The sequence below is a fragment of the Danio rerio genome, chromosome 7 (genome assembly GCF_052040795.2).
Source record: "Danio rerio strain M-AB ecotype USA chromosome 7, GRCz13ab, whole genome shotgun sequence".
Lineage (NCBI taxonomy): Eukaryota > Metazoa > Chordata > Actinopteri > Cypriniformes > Danionidae > Danio > Danio rerio.
Genome location: NC_141027.1, coordinates 36,471,367 through 36,490,274, shown reverse-complemented (window position 1 = coordinate 36,490,274; position 18,908 = coordinate 36,471,367). Strand labels below are relative to the sequence as shown.

Genomic DNA, 18,908 nt, shown 5'->3' with positions numbered 1-18,908 from the left:
CGAATGATCGCATTGTGATATCGATGGTGAAATGATATATTGTGCCGACCTGATATACAGTATTCTGACATGTTTTGTCTTGTCCATGACATGTCAAGTTTTTACAAATATTACATGATCTTATTTAGTGGCTATTGTAAAAGAAACAAAATCATTTGTGAACCTGACTTTTACATTGTGGTTACCAATACATTTTAACTTGTGTGAATGTGCTATGTTGTATCCACTAGTCGGTGAAGTTGAATTATTAGTAGTTCTGTCAGCAACTTCTCTCTTTCTTTTTGATCTACTGAGCTCATTTCCCACTTTTTCCATTTCTTTTGTTCAGTTTTGGTTCTCTCTCTCTGATGGCATGCTTTTGGATCTTGTCTGACAGCAGGGAACCTATGTAGTGCGTAGTTCTTTCACTTTACTGCAGCTGCTGTGGGGACCAGATGAGTCTCTGACTATCCGAGAGCTTGATCCAGCTGGTTTTGGGTCTGTACAGCAGACTGGAAAGGGTAGCAGACCTGTCTGCCTGTCCATTTAATTTCATCTTATCTCTCTACATCACAGAAATAAGAGTGAAAGCCGCAGATCAGCAAGACTGGAGTGTTTTTTGTGTGGCTCCTTAATATACAATAAAATGCAAGTCCATTTGATCACATTAATAAATAAAAGGGAGTACATTGTTATCTCAGCTTTAAACATGTGTGCATTTATGCCCAATAACTATGATGTGGATGGATGTCAGCAGAGGGCCTGTGAACTATCCATCTCAAAAGAAATTATTTTTATCCTTGGTTCAGCTTTGCCAGGCATTTCCTAAGCATATGTGGTGCACGTGTATGATAAAAAGACCACTTCTATTATCATCCACTAAAAGAAGAAGACTATTGGCTAATGGTCTATTTAAAACTGACTTCATCCTTCTAGCATTAGCCTTTACGTGGCCCTAAACCCTAAAATATTCTTGTAATGGTTGATCAAGGCACATTGTACAGGGCTCGAAATTAACTTTTTTGCTTGGTAGCACCGTTGCTCCTAACTTTAAAAAGTTAGGTGCATCAGCCAAAATTTAGTCGCACCCACCAATTATGAGCACCATTACTACAAGTTTTATACAAACATATTTATTGTATTTGAAATCAACACTAATCAAACTAACAAGCAAAAAATAAAAATAAATAAATAAATATTATATATATGCAAGCATGAGGAAAATATGTCTCAACGAAATCCCGTTATCACAAGAAAATACATTTTATAACATAACTGAGTGACCAAAGCACGGAGCGCTCACCGGCCCTGCACGCACTGCTTGAATGAATCTGTTAACGATATAACTGTGGTGTTCTCACAAGTGCTGTCTGATATTGCACTGATGTTTTTGACACATACTGTACCTTATTATATGCATACGTGTTAATAGCAATATCTGTCTTTTTAGGAGTAGCGATGCATGTTTGCGATAGTGTACGTGGTGTAATTTGACATCTGCCACTTGCACGGCGGACAGCATCTGGCTATTATATGAAGGATTAAACAGAAGCTCTCGTGCTAGATGTGGCAAACAGTTACCTGAAAATTCCATCCCACTGACTTTTCATGGCGGACTTGAAGCCACTGGAAATCTTCTATTCTTGGAAAAGTGTAGATGGTGGACTAACATTCAGCACATGATCACTAGTAAGATGTCATTATTTGTAACTTTAGATGCCATGGTTTCTAAAACAAAATCTGTCAGTGTTATCTTCATTCTCATCTTCAGCGCTTTACAGGTTTTCACGGTAGTAGCTATCTGTCATCCGAAGCCACAGAATGCACTGAGTGATTGACAGCTGATATTAACCAATCATTCGCGTTCAGTGCTAGAGCAGTGGTGGGCCAATAAGAAGAGCATGAAGGCGGGGCAAGCATTACGGACTTGGGTTTGATTACTGCAGCAAGTTGACATGACAACTGTTTTAAACCATTCCTGAGCGCTGCGTTTCACGTTTCAAGTGCAGACAAAGAGCTTAGAGATGCATTCTGAGTAAATGTCTCCCGAATCCGCGCATGTGGTGAACATTTTGCAGTAAAAACTGGTCGCACACAACAATTTTTACCACTCGCAGAAATGCTCCCAAATATATTTTGAGGTCGCATAGATGAAATTTCGGGCGCATATGCAACCAAAATGGTCGCAATTTCGAGCCCTGTTGTATGATCAGAGTTGTTGCATTGCCAATGACCACAAGAAGCCCACTGAAGTATTATTCAATTATAAATTCCATTTTGCCAAAATAAATATAAGACGCTTTGCAAATTATAATTTTGAGACCAGGCACAAACAAACTGTCTATACTAGATGTCGAATTGGACATTCTAGGTTGACTCATTTGTATTTACTGAATAACAAAGCACCACCTAAATGTAACTACTGCCAAGCTGCTCCTACCATGAAACATATTTTGTTGGAATGGAGAAGTTTGAAAACCGTTTGTCAATTTTTATAAGGAGAATACTTTGGATATTTTTAAAAAGGTAACACCAGGAAGAATCTTAAATTGTTTACCAAAATTTACCATGTTTAACTATGAACATATTTTTGTGTGAATTTTATTTATTTCTATTCTATATATTTGTCTAAGTAACTTTTTATTGTAATACGACTTTTTATCATGTATTATTTTTATGTATATCGATTTTGCCATGAAATAGCCATAAGTTGCTGATGTGGCAATAAATAAATGAATACATTTCATTTGTATTAACAGGGGAATGTGGTCCCTGTTGTTTTTTTCTGTCATTTTTCCATCTGTTGAGCATGTTTTATTATTCACACAACTTCTGTTGGCCTCCATCGCTGCTTTCGACACAATGTTTGATGACTGCATACAATTATTTATGGCCTTACTGTGATGCATTTTGTATAAAAAATAATAATAAACAAAGAATAAAAATAACGAAGTGCAATATTTTGGTGTATGTGAGGGTTGCCAGATGTTTAGAGGCTTTCGCTCCACCCGGCCCATCTTTCAGAGAGTTCTCGGCTCATTGGCTTTCTCGGCTCGTGTGTTTGCTGGAGGAAGCTGTTTAGGCCCATTTCGTTTCTGAACACTCATTAAAATGGTTTGTGTTCCCCTTGGCAATTCTGTTAAATTAACAGCTAGCTTCAGTTCAGGCCTGATTATGAGGCCACACAGCCAGTCTTGATTAATCAATTTCTCCCACAAAATGTTCCTCTGTAAATTAGTGTTAAAGTAACGATTTATAGGTCCTAATGCCGAGCCGCTGTCATGTCGAAGCCGGTGTTTTAGCGGGAGGTGGTGTCACTTTCGCCGTAATCAGCAGCTTTTCTGCCCCCCCTTGTCGTTTCCCCCCTCTCCGTTAGTCACCGTATGCCTACGTCCTATTAATGAGTCCATAATAGAGAAACAGTGTCGGACAGCCACATAAAACACACTCAAGAATACATAATTAGACCTGTGTTCAAGCCGTGCTGGGGGCAGATTTATTTTTGGTGATGTAAAAAGAAACAAAATACGGAGGCAGTTCTAGCTCATGACTTCTGATTTCTGAAATCTGAAAAGACAGAAAAAAAAATCTGGCGAGGGAGGGTGGGAGTGTTAGAAAAAATACTGCCACAGTTGATAATGATACCATTACACTAATGGAGGCAGCAAATGAAGTAGCAGGCGGACACCATGCTTTATTGCCATAGGGGGTCGTTTTCTGCTGCATTCCTAATGGCTGGAACCGCCGGTATTGATCAGGCCATCATGGCGCTAATCCACACGCGCATTACTTACTGCCGCAACACCGTGTCAGTCTTTCCACTGCTGCCACCCACCGCCCACCCTGTTCCCCTGCCACAGGCCATGCTGAAGAGCCCACAGAGGCCGTGATTTAAGGGTCGAGGGCAGGACGGTGGTGTGGACGGGGTCATTGAATGTCCCCTTAGTCAGGCCTCTTTTGTTTTACGATACACAGAGGGAAAGTGAGTGGACTGAGTGATTAAGTAGAGGCAGAGGTGTTTGTTTAATTAAGAGGTAAGGCATTATCTGCTCTTCTCCTTTTTATGGTAGTTAGTCGGTGTTTGAGTTGGACCACGAGTGTGCAGCTGTTTTCTCTAATGGTTTTGAGCTGTAAATAAGTCTAGGCTGATGCGAATCTATAGGTGAAGCCATTTTCTGAATGGAAAATAAAACACATAGATTTCCAGATAATTAATCAAGTGTTTTACTGGACTCCTGCTGAAACTGTTTTTATTTTTAAAACTGAAAGATTTTGCCTTGATTGATTGATCGAAGGAGAACGCTGATTTAGGGTGTTACCAGGAGGCCCCATGAAATGATCATCTTATTTTATTTTTTATTTTTTGTATTTTTTTTTTTAATATTTAATAAAGTTTTCATTGTTTTTTTAAACATTGTATATTAAATGAAATTGATCCCGCTTTATATTAAAAGCCCTTAATTAGCTACTTGCATCAAAAATAAGTACAATGTAATTATTGTGTTCGTATTGTATTGCACATTGTAGTGGCATACTGGTAAGGTTAGGGACAGACTTGGTGATATTAAGGGCGGTTAACATGCATGGGTCAAATGTGCAATTTAATAATTTAATTACACAAAATAATTAAATAAATGCATAAGTACAATGTAAAAAAAAAGACACACACAAAAACAAAAGTGCATTGAGCCAACTGATTAATTTTAAATTATAAGGATTTAAAGTGGGATTTCTTTACTCTGATTTAAAACCATTTTCATTTGTTTTTGCTTCTTTGAATATAGTTTACTTACACTACCATTCTGGTAGGTATGTAATGGCATTTTCACACCTAGATTGTTTCCCTTGTTTTACAAAAGTGTTAAAAATTATTACAATGTTGCAGTATTTTTAAATGTGCTAACATTTGTCACTGGGAAGTAAACTTATCTCATAGCACAACTGCCTATGACTTGAGATTCTACTAATTTCTGTACAGTTGTGTCAGAATGGATAGACAGCATCTCAGTAGCCCTATTGTGTCTTCTTTGCTGCAGTTATTTTATATTTTTGAGCAATTAAAAGGTTTCTTGAGTATTTGTATTCTGACAATATGAATCGGGCATTTCACTTTTTTTTTTTTTTTGGGATCACCAAACTTGGTCCTGGAGTGCCTTTGTCCTGCAGTTTTTAACTCCAACCCTAACCAAACACACTTGAACAAGCCAATGAAAGTTTTAAGCCTCAGTCACACTAAAGTTTGAGCATGCGAAATTCTGTCATATGGTGCTGCGAAAAGGGGTGGGATTAAACAAGATTATAGACATTAAAAAAAAAAAGTGATTGTTCCCTATTTTACATTTACATAAAATGAGGTCATGATTTGACCTTCACTTGGTCTCACACAATCACGAGATGCAATTACGCAGGTCAGAGTTCACCAAGCTTGAATTTTGCAATGCTGCGACATGCGAAACTTGTCACACGACCTTGCGTTTCTGAGCTATCACATTCGCATCTGTATGAATGCAAGTCCATTGGGTGAAAAATGCAGTGTGATTGCGGCTTATACTTGCAGGGGTATACTTGCAACGTCCAGGCAGGTTTGTTGAAGCTAAACTTAGAGAGCCCTGCCCCCCCACCCCAAACCCCCCCCCCCCAAATCAAGTTTTATGCCCCCCTCTATAGGCAGACCCACAATACAATTTAAGAGGCATTAAAATAACTTACAAATAATGCTTTTTTTTTTTTTTTTACATATTATAACATATGCATAATAAAGTATATACATAACATCTCACATTGTGTTCTGCTGTTTCTTTTGGTTGAGTTGCTTTCTCACCACAAGCAAACTGATTCAGAGTTTACCTTTTTCAGCTGATCTCAGACCACTTATTTCAGTGGAGTTTTTTTTTTTTAACCATGATTTCAGTGTTCAGTCTTTGTAACACTATTTATTTCATCCAAAAATGCCATGAATTTAATGACATGAAATGAAATTAAAGGAATTTAATATTTTTAAATGTCTTTACTTTAGATTAATTTTTATGCATTGTTAATCGAAAAAATATTGTTAGCTATAAACTGTAGTTTTTGAGTCAGTTGAGTTTAATTCTAATTGTCTCTCTTTTAGCCACTTATAGATTAGCAGAGGAGTCTTCATATACACATGTCAATAAAGCAATCACTTAGACGCAATTCCAACAACAAAATGAAAAGTTTAATTAATTAATGTAGCTGTCCAATGCAATTTGATGAAACTGTTGCTCCCATGCACTAACCTGATCCTACCAAATGATAATGAAACCATAACGATATACACTTTTGTGTACTGTATGATGCGCACTTCACATACATCATAATATTTCTAATGCAAAGCAAAATTAATTGGACTTTACCACTTTTACTTTAAATTTAGTACAGCATTAAAGGGGTGTCAAATTGAATTGTTTCTTCGGTTTAATAGATCTTAATCGGTTCGTATGTACTGACGTCATTTATCTCGTATGCGCTACGTTGTGTTTCCTCTCTTATTGGCTAATACAGCGATACTTGTGGATCCAGACACGAGCGTGTGTCTGCAGAGCGAGTTTTCTGTTCTGCGTCTATTGTGGATCTGCTGTGATTGCTGCCGCCGTTTATCAGCGTCACACATCGTTGAACAGCGCCAGAGCGTGTGGCCAATCATAGGGGTGTAAGAACTGGCATGACAATGCTCAGAAAGCAAGCGGGATATATCCGCATGTTTATTTGCTATAAATGCTTGGCATGATAAATGACATGATAATAATTATAACTGAACCGAACTATGAGACCAATGTAGGTTCACACCTCTAGCGCCAACTGTCTCTTCATCTAAAGATGAAATTTAATTTTTTTCACATATGAAGCTTGTGTATAGAATAAAGACCTTCCTTAAGTAATAAACAATTTTCACAAGATGGTGATTTTACTCTTTTTATTTGTTTATATATTAATGCTTGTTATATGTGACTTTTCTGTACACTTTGTTGTTTTCTAAAAATGGCTTTACACTCATAATCTTACAACTCTTAAGCTGCCTTTCCACTGCACACGACATTTGGACACGACTGTCAGAATATGCCCCCTTGTGGCAGCCGCACAGTATTTTGAGTGTTGTCGTGCACCACGGGGGAGAAGTTGATTCTCACGATGTCCGAAATAAAGGAGTGCAAAAGCAAGAGTCTTTATCCTCTGTGCGTTTACATCGTTTAATGGATGAATGAATACTAGAAACTCATAGACCGCTAAAATATTGGAGAGAATGTGGAGACAACATTAAAAATATATAGTTTTATTACTTTCTTACTTACATTTATGAGCAGAAAAGTTTTTTTTAATATATACTTTTTAAAATAAAAAAATAACCAAATAAACTACTATTTCTCATCTCGCGCGCACGGATCAGCTTAGACAACACTGGAATACATCATATCCGGTCGGCAGGTCGCATACGGTCTAGTCGCAGGAGTTCAAATATTTCAACGGATCCGCAGCTCAATTCGGATCTGAATTTTCTGCATACGGAGATGATCGGAACTCAACGCAGCTCCCGGACTGCTCTCCATTGGAAATGAATGACTTCCGGTCTGTCGCTTGTCGTGTGCAGTGGAAAGGCGGCTTTATTCAAGGTGTTTGTAATGCAGTGTCTATGGTCTGGACATTAAATTTGTTATTGTTTTCTCTTCTGAAGACCATTATCAGTCTCACACAGTTTTTTTAAGCCTTTAAAAGTCATGAAAGTTATTTGAGCAAATCAAAATGCAAATAAAATGTATTTGTGATACGTTTGCTGCTCTCTAAATTTACCTAACTATGAGGACTTTTGCTATTACGAAACATATGTGAAAAGGCTCTATTTTATATTTAGATGGTCACATATTCTTAATTAACATTATTCATGAAGACTTGTAGTTCCTTCCATAAGCTCCTTCCATTTACCGTGATGAAATCTGCTTCATCACGAATGACTTAAACCTCGATTAACATGTCTGGACATTCCTTACTTGAGCTCAGCCCTGTTCTGCTGTCACCTCCGCAGCCCTTGCTCAGCCCTGGCCATCAGTCTCGTTTTTTCCTGGATCAGCATATATCGGCACTAACCTCTGCCCTTCGCTAATCAAACACTTCACCTTAAGGGAAACATTCATTCAGCTCTCTCATTATGATGGCTTCTGTGGTCATAAAGATGTATATTTATATTTCCTCACCTCGTTGCTCGGCTGTTGCAGGGAAACTAGATATTGATCTGGATATTTAGTCATTTCTTTCTGCCGGGACATCAATATCATGCTAACGTGCATGCGAGCTGTGCTTGACCCTGGCCCCCGTCTCTATCCGCTCTCCCATTGGAGCTCAGTGATATACTATTCTGAAAAGCAAATCAATGAGTGAATATGAAGTTTGAGGAGTAATATAAGGCGACCCGGAGGCCTATAGCAGCCGCATTGATCCAATGTGTGGATTAAGGTTGATTTGTTTGTTGCGAAGCTTTTCACCTTTATATCATCGATGTCCAACACTCACACACACATAGGCGTACACACCCACCCATATCGCCTAAATGCGTTTTATGGTTATATCCTTCATTTCCATTATAACTTATTTGCATTTATTAACTATATTGATCACGGCAGAACTGTTATAGGCTGTTGCTCAGTCTTTGGTTATTAGATATTCATGTGGGCTCGTGTTATTGCACATTATGAACGTCCCATTAGATATCTGACCCTGTTTATGCTTCTTTGTTTAACAAAGCATGTAATTTTTATAAAGCCACTCAATCCTAAAGTTGGGCTTGAGTAGATTGATTTCTCCCGAAACCAGAGGTCATCTAATAAAAAAAGTGTTTCATGAGCCCTTTTTTTTACTGAAATCTAAATTTGTAGCAGGGATCAAATGAAGGATTTAACAAGTATTTGTAAGCTCATTATGCAATTTAGTGTCTGTGTTGTAGTCTGCTGATTGTGTTTAGGAGTCAATAGATGTCAATATGTCTACACTGCTGGCAAATTTGTCCCGAATCTACATTTTTTGCTCACATGTGACTTTACCACAGAAAGTTGGTTGTTCATTTTGAAAAAAAAAATTAAAGCCAAAACTGGTGCTTGTTAACGATTGGGGGACGGGTTGATCGCAAAGTTGAAGAGCGTCAACTCTTGCAGATAGAGGATCGGTGCGCAAAGGAGGGAGCACTTTCATTTTAAGGGTGAACTTTCTCCCTGAGAGAAAAAAAAGGCAGGTGCCCCGGTTTTAATAAATTACAAATGATCAGTGATTTCATTCACAAGTGACTTATTTTAGGTTTCAAATGGCAAAATACACATTTGTAGTAGCAGAACAACACCGCGTTTGTCTGTGAAAAGCACAACAATCATCTTAAGCATAATCTGACAATGTGCTTACTTCATACAGTATACACATTGTGTGCATATTTAGACATTTTGTGCTGTCCGTAACTGTACGTTTGTGCATATGGGTCAGTTTAGGATCATGATCTGTTCACACCGCAGACCTGATATTGCTCACGTTTGTAACAACAATGTGAACAGCTATGCAAAAAAATCAGATCTGAGAAAAAAAATCTGATTTGAGCACAGTGTAAACATATGTGTTGAAATTGACAGATCTGATCACAAAAAGGCTGTCGATGTCCAGTATGCATTTAATGCACGCAAAAGTTCAAGAAGTGTTTAAGCTTGATGTGGAATTCTCTGTGTTTAATTTCAGACGTTCAGAGTTCATTCACTTAATTTTTTTCTCTCTATATTTATTTTTCAATACCAATGGCTAAACAAAAAGTTCAGTTTGTAATGAAAAATATTTATCTATTTTTTCATTTATCCATCCTGTGTGTCATAGAGCCACTGATCTCCAATGTTAATCTGGAGTCCTGTAAGTGCAGGAGAGTAGATAAAAATATATATATTTTTTTATTTTATTTTTTTCACATTTATAGGAGCAATTTTAAACTAAATTGGATAACAGTCCAATCAATCAAGATGCTTGAAGTAATCAAGGTATAGGAAAATAGGCCTAAACATGCTTCTGTCAGCGGTATAATGTAATCAGACCCGTTTTCTAGTCTGTCTGTGTGTGTGAGAGTTATAGAACTCAAGGGGAGGTCAGGCACATTGTGGTTGATCTGGCATATAGGGCTGATCTGTAGTGATGTATAGTCAATAATCAATGCTGTCAATAACAATAGGATCACCTCAGAAAAGCTTTGAATAAACATAAAATTGACCTTGTAACCTAGACATCAACAGTTTAGCAGTAAGTGGCTTCCATTTAAAGCGTTATAAATTGTGATCTTTATTCATACCTTTATTTTATTTTATATTTCCCAAATGAAGTTTAACAGAGCAAGGACATTTTTACAGTGTGTCTGATAATTTTACTTCCTATTGGAGAAAGTCTTATTAGTTTTATTTCAGCTAGAGTGAGAGCAGTTTAGATTTTTAGATAAAAAACATTTTAAGGTCAAAATTATTAGGCTCTTTTTTTTCAATAGTCTAGAGAAAGAAACATTGTGATGCTAATAACTAATTACCCTAACCTGCCTACCTAATTAACCTAGTTAAGCCTCTAACAGTCACTTTAAGCTTTATAGAAGTACAGTTGAAGTCAGAATTATTAGCCCCCTTTGATTAAAAAAAAAAAAAAATCAATATTACTTATATTATGTTTAACAGAGCAGGGACATTTTTTACAGTATGTCTGATAATATTTTTTTTTATGGAGAGTCTTATCTCGGCTAAAATAAAAGCAGTTTTTAATTTTTTAAATACCATTTTAAGGACAAATTATTAGCCCCTTTTAAGCTAAATATTGTTTCTATAGTCTACAGAACAAACCATCATTATACAATAACTTGCCTAATTACCCTAACCTGCCTAGTTAACCTAATTAATCTAGTTAAGCCTTTAAATGTCACTGTAAGCTGTATAGAAGTGTCCTAAAAAATATCTAGTCAAATATTATTTAATTATTTACTGAAATAATAATATAAATAAATATTCAGGCCATTAAACAGAAATTAGGAAAAAAAAATAACAGAGGGGTAAATAATTCTGACTTCAACCATGTGTGTGTGTGTGTGTTTAAAAAAAAAAAAAGTTATATATATATATAATTTTATATTATATAGTCATTACACAACACAACATGCAATGAAAAAAAAAATCCATCTGGCTGCTCCGCTGAACAGCAGGCCCCTTTTTTGCTGTTTATTTGTGAATTTATTTTCTTGTGTAATAGCTCACCTTTTCTTGTAAAGGGAAACTAGCTAATGGCAGCCCTTTGCCCAACATCTGCTTCCTATTGCCAGTCCAAAGTCCCTCTTTCACTGGAACTACAGGAGGCCACTTTCACTAGAGCCTGTAAACACTAACTCTTAATTTGTACATCATAAGTTATGTTCTATAAATGAGGGGAGTGAATGTGGGCCTGAGCACCTGGTGTGTGTGTGTGTGTGTCTGTGAATGCCCGATGGGTGACGAGGTGCTGCCCCATAGTTGTGCCAGTTGGAAGGCTGTGCTTATGTCTGCATGTGCCAGACAGGAAAATGTAGTTCCTGCTCTGCCAACCTACTGCTGAGTGCACACAGGCAATGGATTAAGAGAGAGAAACAGGAGGCTTTTAGAGGCTTCTCAGATGAATTTGATGGATTTACCTGCTGTTCCTTATAATGTAACACAGGCAGTCTGTGTAGATAGAGTTTCATTTTAATAATGAGTGGTTGTGGTTTTGTCAGTATTCTTACAGTATATCAGCTGACCATGGAAACTTGTGTCTGCCATGGACTAGAGTAAGTAAATATATAATAGTTTACTTTTAATCACAGATGCAATTCTGAATTGTGTGGGGAACAATAGTTTTGTAATTTTATAATTCTCTCTTTTTCTGGATTTTCACTATTTATTTTTATTTCCACTTTAAAAAGTGATTAGTTGTTTACTTAAAGTGATTAAACCTGTTTTTTTTTTAAGTGATGAGTTGACCTCACTTTTAATTACATTTAAGGCAACATGTTTAACATGTGCACTTTGGGCATAATTATCAAACCAAGTAATTTCAATACTTGTGTGGACATGCATTGGAACGAAATGTTGTGTCTCAGAACCACAATGCTACATAAATAAACAGTCATATGAACACAAAAGTGGGCATAAGAGCTAAGTTTCAGTTATAAGTCTGTTACAACTTACAATTTTAAGTAAAGTCAGCTTGTCGCTTGGTGTCGATTAGTGAAGTAACTAATCACGTTTTACAGTGTATAATTAAAATAAATGAAGAGATCAAAAGGTCAGTATAAAATAGTGAATTGTAAAGAAAGTCAGTACTCATTTGTGATCTCACAGGCCCGGAAGTATTTTTTTTGTAGTCCCTAAAATTTGTTAATTGTAGGCTTCGCTAAGCTAACTCTGTAAAAACAAAGGTCTCCCTTTGCATTGAACTTTAAGCGTAATACATTCAGAGATGCTGTTTATGTTCACACAGCCACATTACACATCAACTAAAGTTTAAAATATGATATCGTAGTGGACCACCGCTTTAAATGGATTTTGCTGCAACCCAGCTCTGGTAAACAAGAAAGTCAGAACTGTTGAGTGATTGATTCTTTCATTTCACATGATCAATTCATTTCTTTAGTTAGTTATTGACCAGAAACAGGCTACACTATTTCTTATAAATCAATAATCTTGCTTTTTTATCCTTGCATTTTTATTATTAAATTAGCATGAAATTAATGCACAACATTTTTTTCACCCACTTCAGTGGGCCCACCATTTATATTTTCAAGTCTGACATTTTTTTGACTTATGAAGCTGACCAAAAAAAAAAATTCAAAACAGAATTTGGAGGGGAGATAGTAATTTACAGAAATTTTAGAATCGAGAAATGAAAACTTCATAGGAGTCTCTGGCGGCTACATTTGATCATTATAAAAGATAATGACATGGTGACCGTGTTGGACCAAACATTTTTTGCATCTGAAATATACTTTAACTTCTAAAGTGACGTGTATAATGCAATTAACTTTAAGCTAACAATAAAGCATGACTGAATTGATTTAGATTTGTTTTGTTTTGCATATTTATTTCTTGCAAGGTAAAGTAGTTATTGGAATATGTTGCCTTTCATATAATTGTCCAAGCTCTCTGTGAACCGAACAACATGCGGAAAACGAGCAACATGCATATTCAGCTGCAGAATGTCCATGGCTTTTGTCTCCTGGAGTTTGCGACAGCTTTTCTTGGCATATTTCAAGAGTGCCATCACCACACCGGCAACAGGTTAAATGACACCTTGTCAAATGTCTAGTATGTGATGCTGTTGTTTCAAGGTGAGGTTCAGGAGGAGTGAAAGCGAGAGCGAGTGGTCACCGATGCGTGACACTGGCCTCTCATTACTGTCTCTTCTGCCTTTACCAGCGTGCACACAAACACTTTAGCTTGTGTAGCGGTGGCCTATTGAATGCTCATTGGTATGCTTGGTGGTAATTTTACTGTCAAAACTCTTTCTCTCTTTCTTTCTCTGTCCGTGGCTGTCTTTCTCGCTCTCTCAGTCTCTGTGCCCCTGGTCATCCAGCTGTAAGTTCACCCTGAACTACTGTCAAGCACATGATCAGGGCTGCATAAAGAAAACGGCTCTGTTTTGCTGTCTATCATATGCTCTTTTTCCTCACTCTTTCTCGGTGTGTGTTTGTGATGGGGCCAGACCTCTGTCTCTCCTGTTGTTTATTTAGATGAGGTCAGCCAAGGTTGGTGGTTCAAGTTCAGTAGTTATGGTGATGAGCAGACGTCAGTGTCCTGTTCTTCTGGCCAAACTGCCTGAATGGAAGGTATCCTGATACGCCTTGTTTTCAGAGGAAAGTTTTTGCTGTTCGGTGGTGGAGTGTGCTAATGTGTTTAAAGTTACCTAAATAAATCTTATTTATTGGTTTTTATTCACTTTTTAAATATTCTTTCGTTTCTTAATGTCCAATACATTAAAATATGAAACCTACACTGTAAAAAATGATGGGTTTCACTAGGGATGTGCGATTTTTGGGGTAAATATCAAATTGCAAATTATTTTTATTTTTATTTTTTTGTATGGGTATTGTGATTTGATTTGCAATTATTTTTTTTTTGTCAAGATTCAGATCAAGAATCTTTAAGTCGTCGGAACAGTTCTGCAACAGCTCTTAAAAATTTCCTGTTTTTTTCCGCTCTCTGTGAAACCAAAATATTCCCATATTGCCAATGCTGTTTTCCATGGTATTCATTTGGAAAGTAATGCTTTTGAAGTGCCAGATGCCATCATCCCACATGTCCACACTTACCAGTTTGTTTTATCTTATTTTTTATTGTGGGCATTTCACATAGATTGGTTATACAATTCTGATTGGGCAGAATAAAAGTGTGCTCACTCAATTGGCTAGTAAGACTGTCACACACAAACACCAGTCATGCATTTGCTCTGTGCAGGGAAAATTAAATAATACATATTTCATATATCAGCCTCTTACGATTTAACTAATTGCAACGTTTCAATGTTTTAGATTGCAATTTGATTTCGAATAATCGCACAATCTTAGGTTCCACACAAATTCTTCATGTTTTCCTTAATAATTTTTTACCAATTTAAGTCGGTTGAACATAAAACATTTAAGTTGTTCCTGATAAAATACAAGAATTGTGTTAATTCAGCTCATTTTAAATAAGTAGTTTAAACAAGCAGCACCAATATTTTTTGAGTGTATTCAATTTTGAGTGTATTCAATATACCAACACTTTTTTTTGTAATTGTTAGGAACTATATGGAATTATTTTTAGCTCTCTTCTTTTCCATTTATGCTGCATTTACACTGCATTGTTCAAGTGACTCAATTCAGATTGTTTTTATTTATTTATTTATTTTTTCTCCCATATGGCACAGATCGGATATGGCCCATATATGTGTAAGCAGGAAAAAATCACATGAATTCCGATTTACTTAAATCAGATTCAGGCCTTGTTCATATGTGGAGATTTATCCACATCCATGGCAATGAACGACAAATCAGATCAATGCCCTCGTGTCTGCAGTGTAAGCAGGTACAGTAGATCGGATTTTCATCTTTGTGTCCCGCATCATTAAAAACAGTAGAGAATGACGTCAACTCTCTTTCATTTCGCAACAGACTTTAGCAGTCCCAAACCTTAAATCTCATACACAAGGGCTAAACAAGCTTTTATGTTGTCATGTAGCACAAGTATTTCAGCTTGTCAAAGAGAGAAAGAGAGAGTGCAACATCCACCACGTAACAATATAAACTAATATAAAACTGTTGCATGCATCGTGTGCACACATCACACGCCATGCACATTACATTAAGATGCCCACTGGTTTAAAAAGGCCTGGATTAAAAGAAGATGGCCAAATCAGAACATTTCTGTCATAAACAATAGTAAAACAACTTGGCAAAAAAAAAATAAATAAATAAATAAATTCAGCACTACAAACAGATTAAACACAGAAATGGAGAAAATAGCACTCTTTTGTGATCAGTTAGCGCTTGCTCTTTTTTTCCCTGTTCATTGTGCCTTTGCTGTGTGCAGTGCAAATGCAGAGTATCAGATACTATTCACTTTTAAAAAATGATGTAAGCTGGTACTTTGGATACAGTCACAAAATCGGAATTGAGCATCAAGATAAGCAGTTTAAATGCAGCCTTAGTTTATTTTGGTTAAATTAAAACAGAACAACAATTATGTGAATGCTCCTTAACATGAAAACGTGTTATGTTTATTGTTATTGTTACTATTATTTTGAGAAGTACATTCAGCTACACTAAATTGATAAATTTGTCACAATTTAATTATGTAAACATAAAATCACGCCTTATTTTCTAGGTGTACTGTAAATGGTAGTGATGTCCTCATATACAGAGAACACATAAAGCGCCACAAGTGTCCACAGATCCTAGTTTGACCATTAGTTTGACCACTTGCTTTGCTAATATCCTATTATCAAACAATTAAAATGTATCCTCAAATGAAAATCTGCCAGTGTCAGAAGGTGTAATCTTTTGGTGCGGCATCTTCTAAAATGATAGTCAAACAAATAACCAATTGGAGCACCAAACCTGGTAATGTAATTAGTATGAAAACAACAAACCATTAAGAGTTTGTATCGATATATATATATATATATATATATATATATATATATATATATATATATATATATATATATATATCATTATCATTCAATATGGAAAATAATTATTGATTGCATTTTTGCCTTATTACCCAGCCCTACTAGAAATTCGTTTCGTTTACTAGCTGCCATTTAAATTCTTCATGTAAATGCGGCTTACAATCATATGCGGATTGATGATGCAAAACTCTGTGCAAATCATCGTTCAGTGTGACAATAATGACAGCTGAGAGCCCACAGTATGACATGGCTTATAGCTGGAAACATGTTCATACAGTCTGACATGCAACATTCTTAAATGGCTGTTGTGTGTGATGTTTGAAAAAGTAAGAGTTTTAGTCAGAGATGTAAAGCAAGTTTTAAACATATGTGATCTGTATTGCAAATGGAACCCTTGAATTCAATTTAGGTCTTTGGCTTTGTTTACCCTCTGAAATTGTAACAGTTTTGGCACCCAAACTGTTTAAACCCCTTAACGTGTAGTTTACTCAAAACTAAAAAAAAACTATTGTTTTAGTTGTTTGGAAACCTGTTACTATGACTTTTGCAGTATTTGTTTTTCCTATTCAGGATGTCAGTGCTTACACCTAACATTCTTTAATATATATATTGACATCAGAATTATTAGCGCCTCTGAATTATTTGCCCCCGTTAATTCTTACCACAATTTCTGTTTAGCAGAGAGATGATTGTTTTGCAACATATTTCTAATTATAATAGTTTTAATAATTAATTTCTAATAACTGATTTAATTTATCTTTGCCATGATGACAGTAAATAATATTTGACTAGATAGTTTTCAAGACACTTCTATACAGCTTAAAGTGACATTAAAAGGCTTAACTAGGTTAATTAGGTTAACTAGGCAGGTTAGGGTAATTAGGGTAATTAGTTATTGCATATCGATGGTTTGTTCTGTAGACTATCGAAAAAAAATTAGCTTAAAGGGGCTAATAATTTTGATATAAAACAAAACTAACCAAAATAAAAGGGGCTAATAATTATATATATATATATATATATATATATATATATATATATATATATATATATATATATATATATATATATATATATATAATTTTTTTTTTTTTTTTTTTTTTTTTTTTTTCTATATGTGTGCATGTGTGCATGCATGCATATGTTTTGTAACCACTCGATTCAAATCTTGCTGTGTGAAATGTGTTCTGATTATAAGAGGAGAAATTGCTAATTCCCTTCAAAAGTCAGGTGAGCAAAATAAGTAAATTTTCTACCCCATTAAAAGCTTCTTTCTCATTATATCGTTAATAACAAAAGATGCAATACTTGAGCTCACCTTGTTTCCATGTCACTTCTTGCGTGTTTGATTGTTAGACGTAGTTTGTGGACCATTGTCTGCGATTATTTTATATTCATTTATTTTTTTAAGTCTTGCAGTGTAAACAAAGCAGCGACAAAATGCTTTTCCAGATAGTCATGCAGTATGCAAACATCTGTGACACGACTACTTTAAAAATCATGCAGTCTGAACTCTGCATTAGGGTGTACTCACACTAGGCTATCGGAACCATGCTAGGTCATGGTATAGTTGGGCTTTAGTGCAGTGCGGTAGTGTTAGTGCGCTTAAGAACAAAACTGAAGACGCAACGTCACTTTTAAGGTACTGTTTCATATGGATTTATTAATCATTCTTACTTTGCAATGACCACGAACTGTAATAGTTTATTAAAGATGCAAACCCCTCATTGCACATCAGCTGCACCTTCAGCAAACCTCCTAATGCGTCCAGCACGAGGACTTCATGAAGGTTTGAGCATCAAAAGAGGTGGATCTGTTTAGCACAAGAATTGACTGTGTGTCAGTGCATTTCAAACGACTTAAATGATACAAAACAATGTAATTAAAGCAATTGACACTGTATGGAGTGAGAGTACGGCTCAATACAACTGTGCCTAATGTGAGTACACTCTTACTGCTCACAGACATCTGTGCCTGTGGAAAATTTTATCATGTCTTGTTTTTTCTTAGGATGTACTGTATACCTCTACGTCTTTTTATTTAAAAATGCATTTTTCATGCATCAGCTAATTTCTTTGAAAACTTGTACCTTAACACCCACACTGCAGGCCATTGCCACACACTTAAAGCTGACATATACAATAGTCTTTGCTTCTAAACAGCCAGATCAGTATGACACACACAGTGATTATAAACATAATCCTTTTCTGATACTTTTCCCACTGTGTGTGCATGTGTGCTTGAGCGGTATACATGTCTGAACACATTTTTGCTTAATCGCATTGTCACACATAGTTTGTATGACATTTTTTTTTCTTTTCGTAGCGTGTGTGTGTGTGTGTGTGTGTGTGTGTGTGTGTGTGTGTGTGTGTGTTTTCAACACTCTGACAGGCCCTTGACTGATGGCACGTATGGATTGGAATAATCCAGCAACCTGGTTTCTCTCTCTCACACACACACACACACACACACACACACACACACACACACACACACACACACACACACACACACAAGCACACACACACACACGTCTTCTGTTCTTCACACACAGACAGCTTCAGTCGGCCTATCTCTGTTTGTAATGGCGTCCCCTGCTCCACGATGACAATGGGATTAAACGGTGAGCTTTTTTATTTTTTTTTAAACACATTTCTTCTTTTTTCCTGGTTCTGAGGAAAAAGCGCTTCCTTATCAGCTCTTCCAGGATCCACCATCATCCCTCTCTCTTCTCCTCCGCT

General features: G+C 36.2%; 1 protein-coding gene across 4 annotated transcripts in view; it reads left to right on the top strand.

Annotated features, from left to right (window-relative positions):
* fto (FTO alpha-ketoglutarate dependent dioxygenase) overlaps window positions 1-18,908 on the top strand; it is a 231,498-nt gene that overhangs the window by 2,187 nt on the left and 210,403 nt on the right. The window lies entirely within an intron of this gene.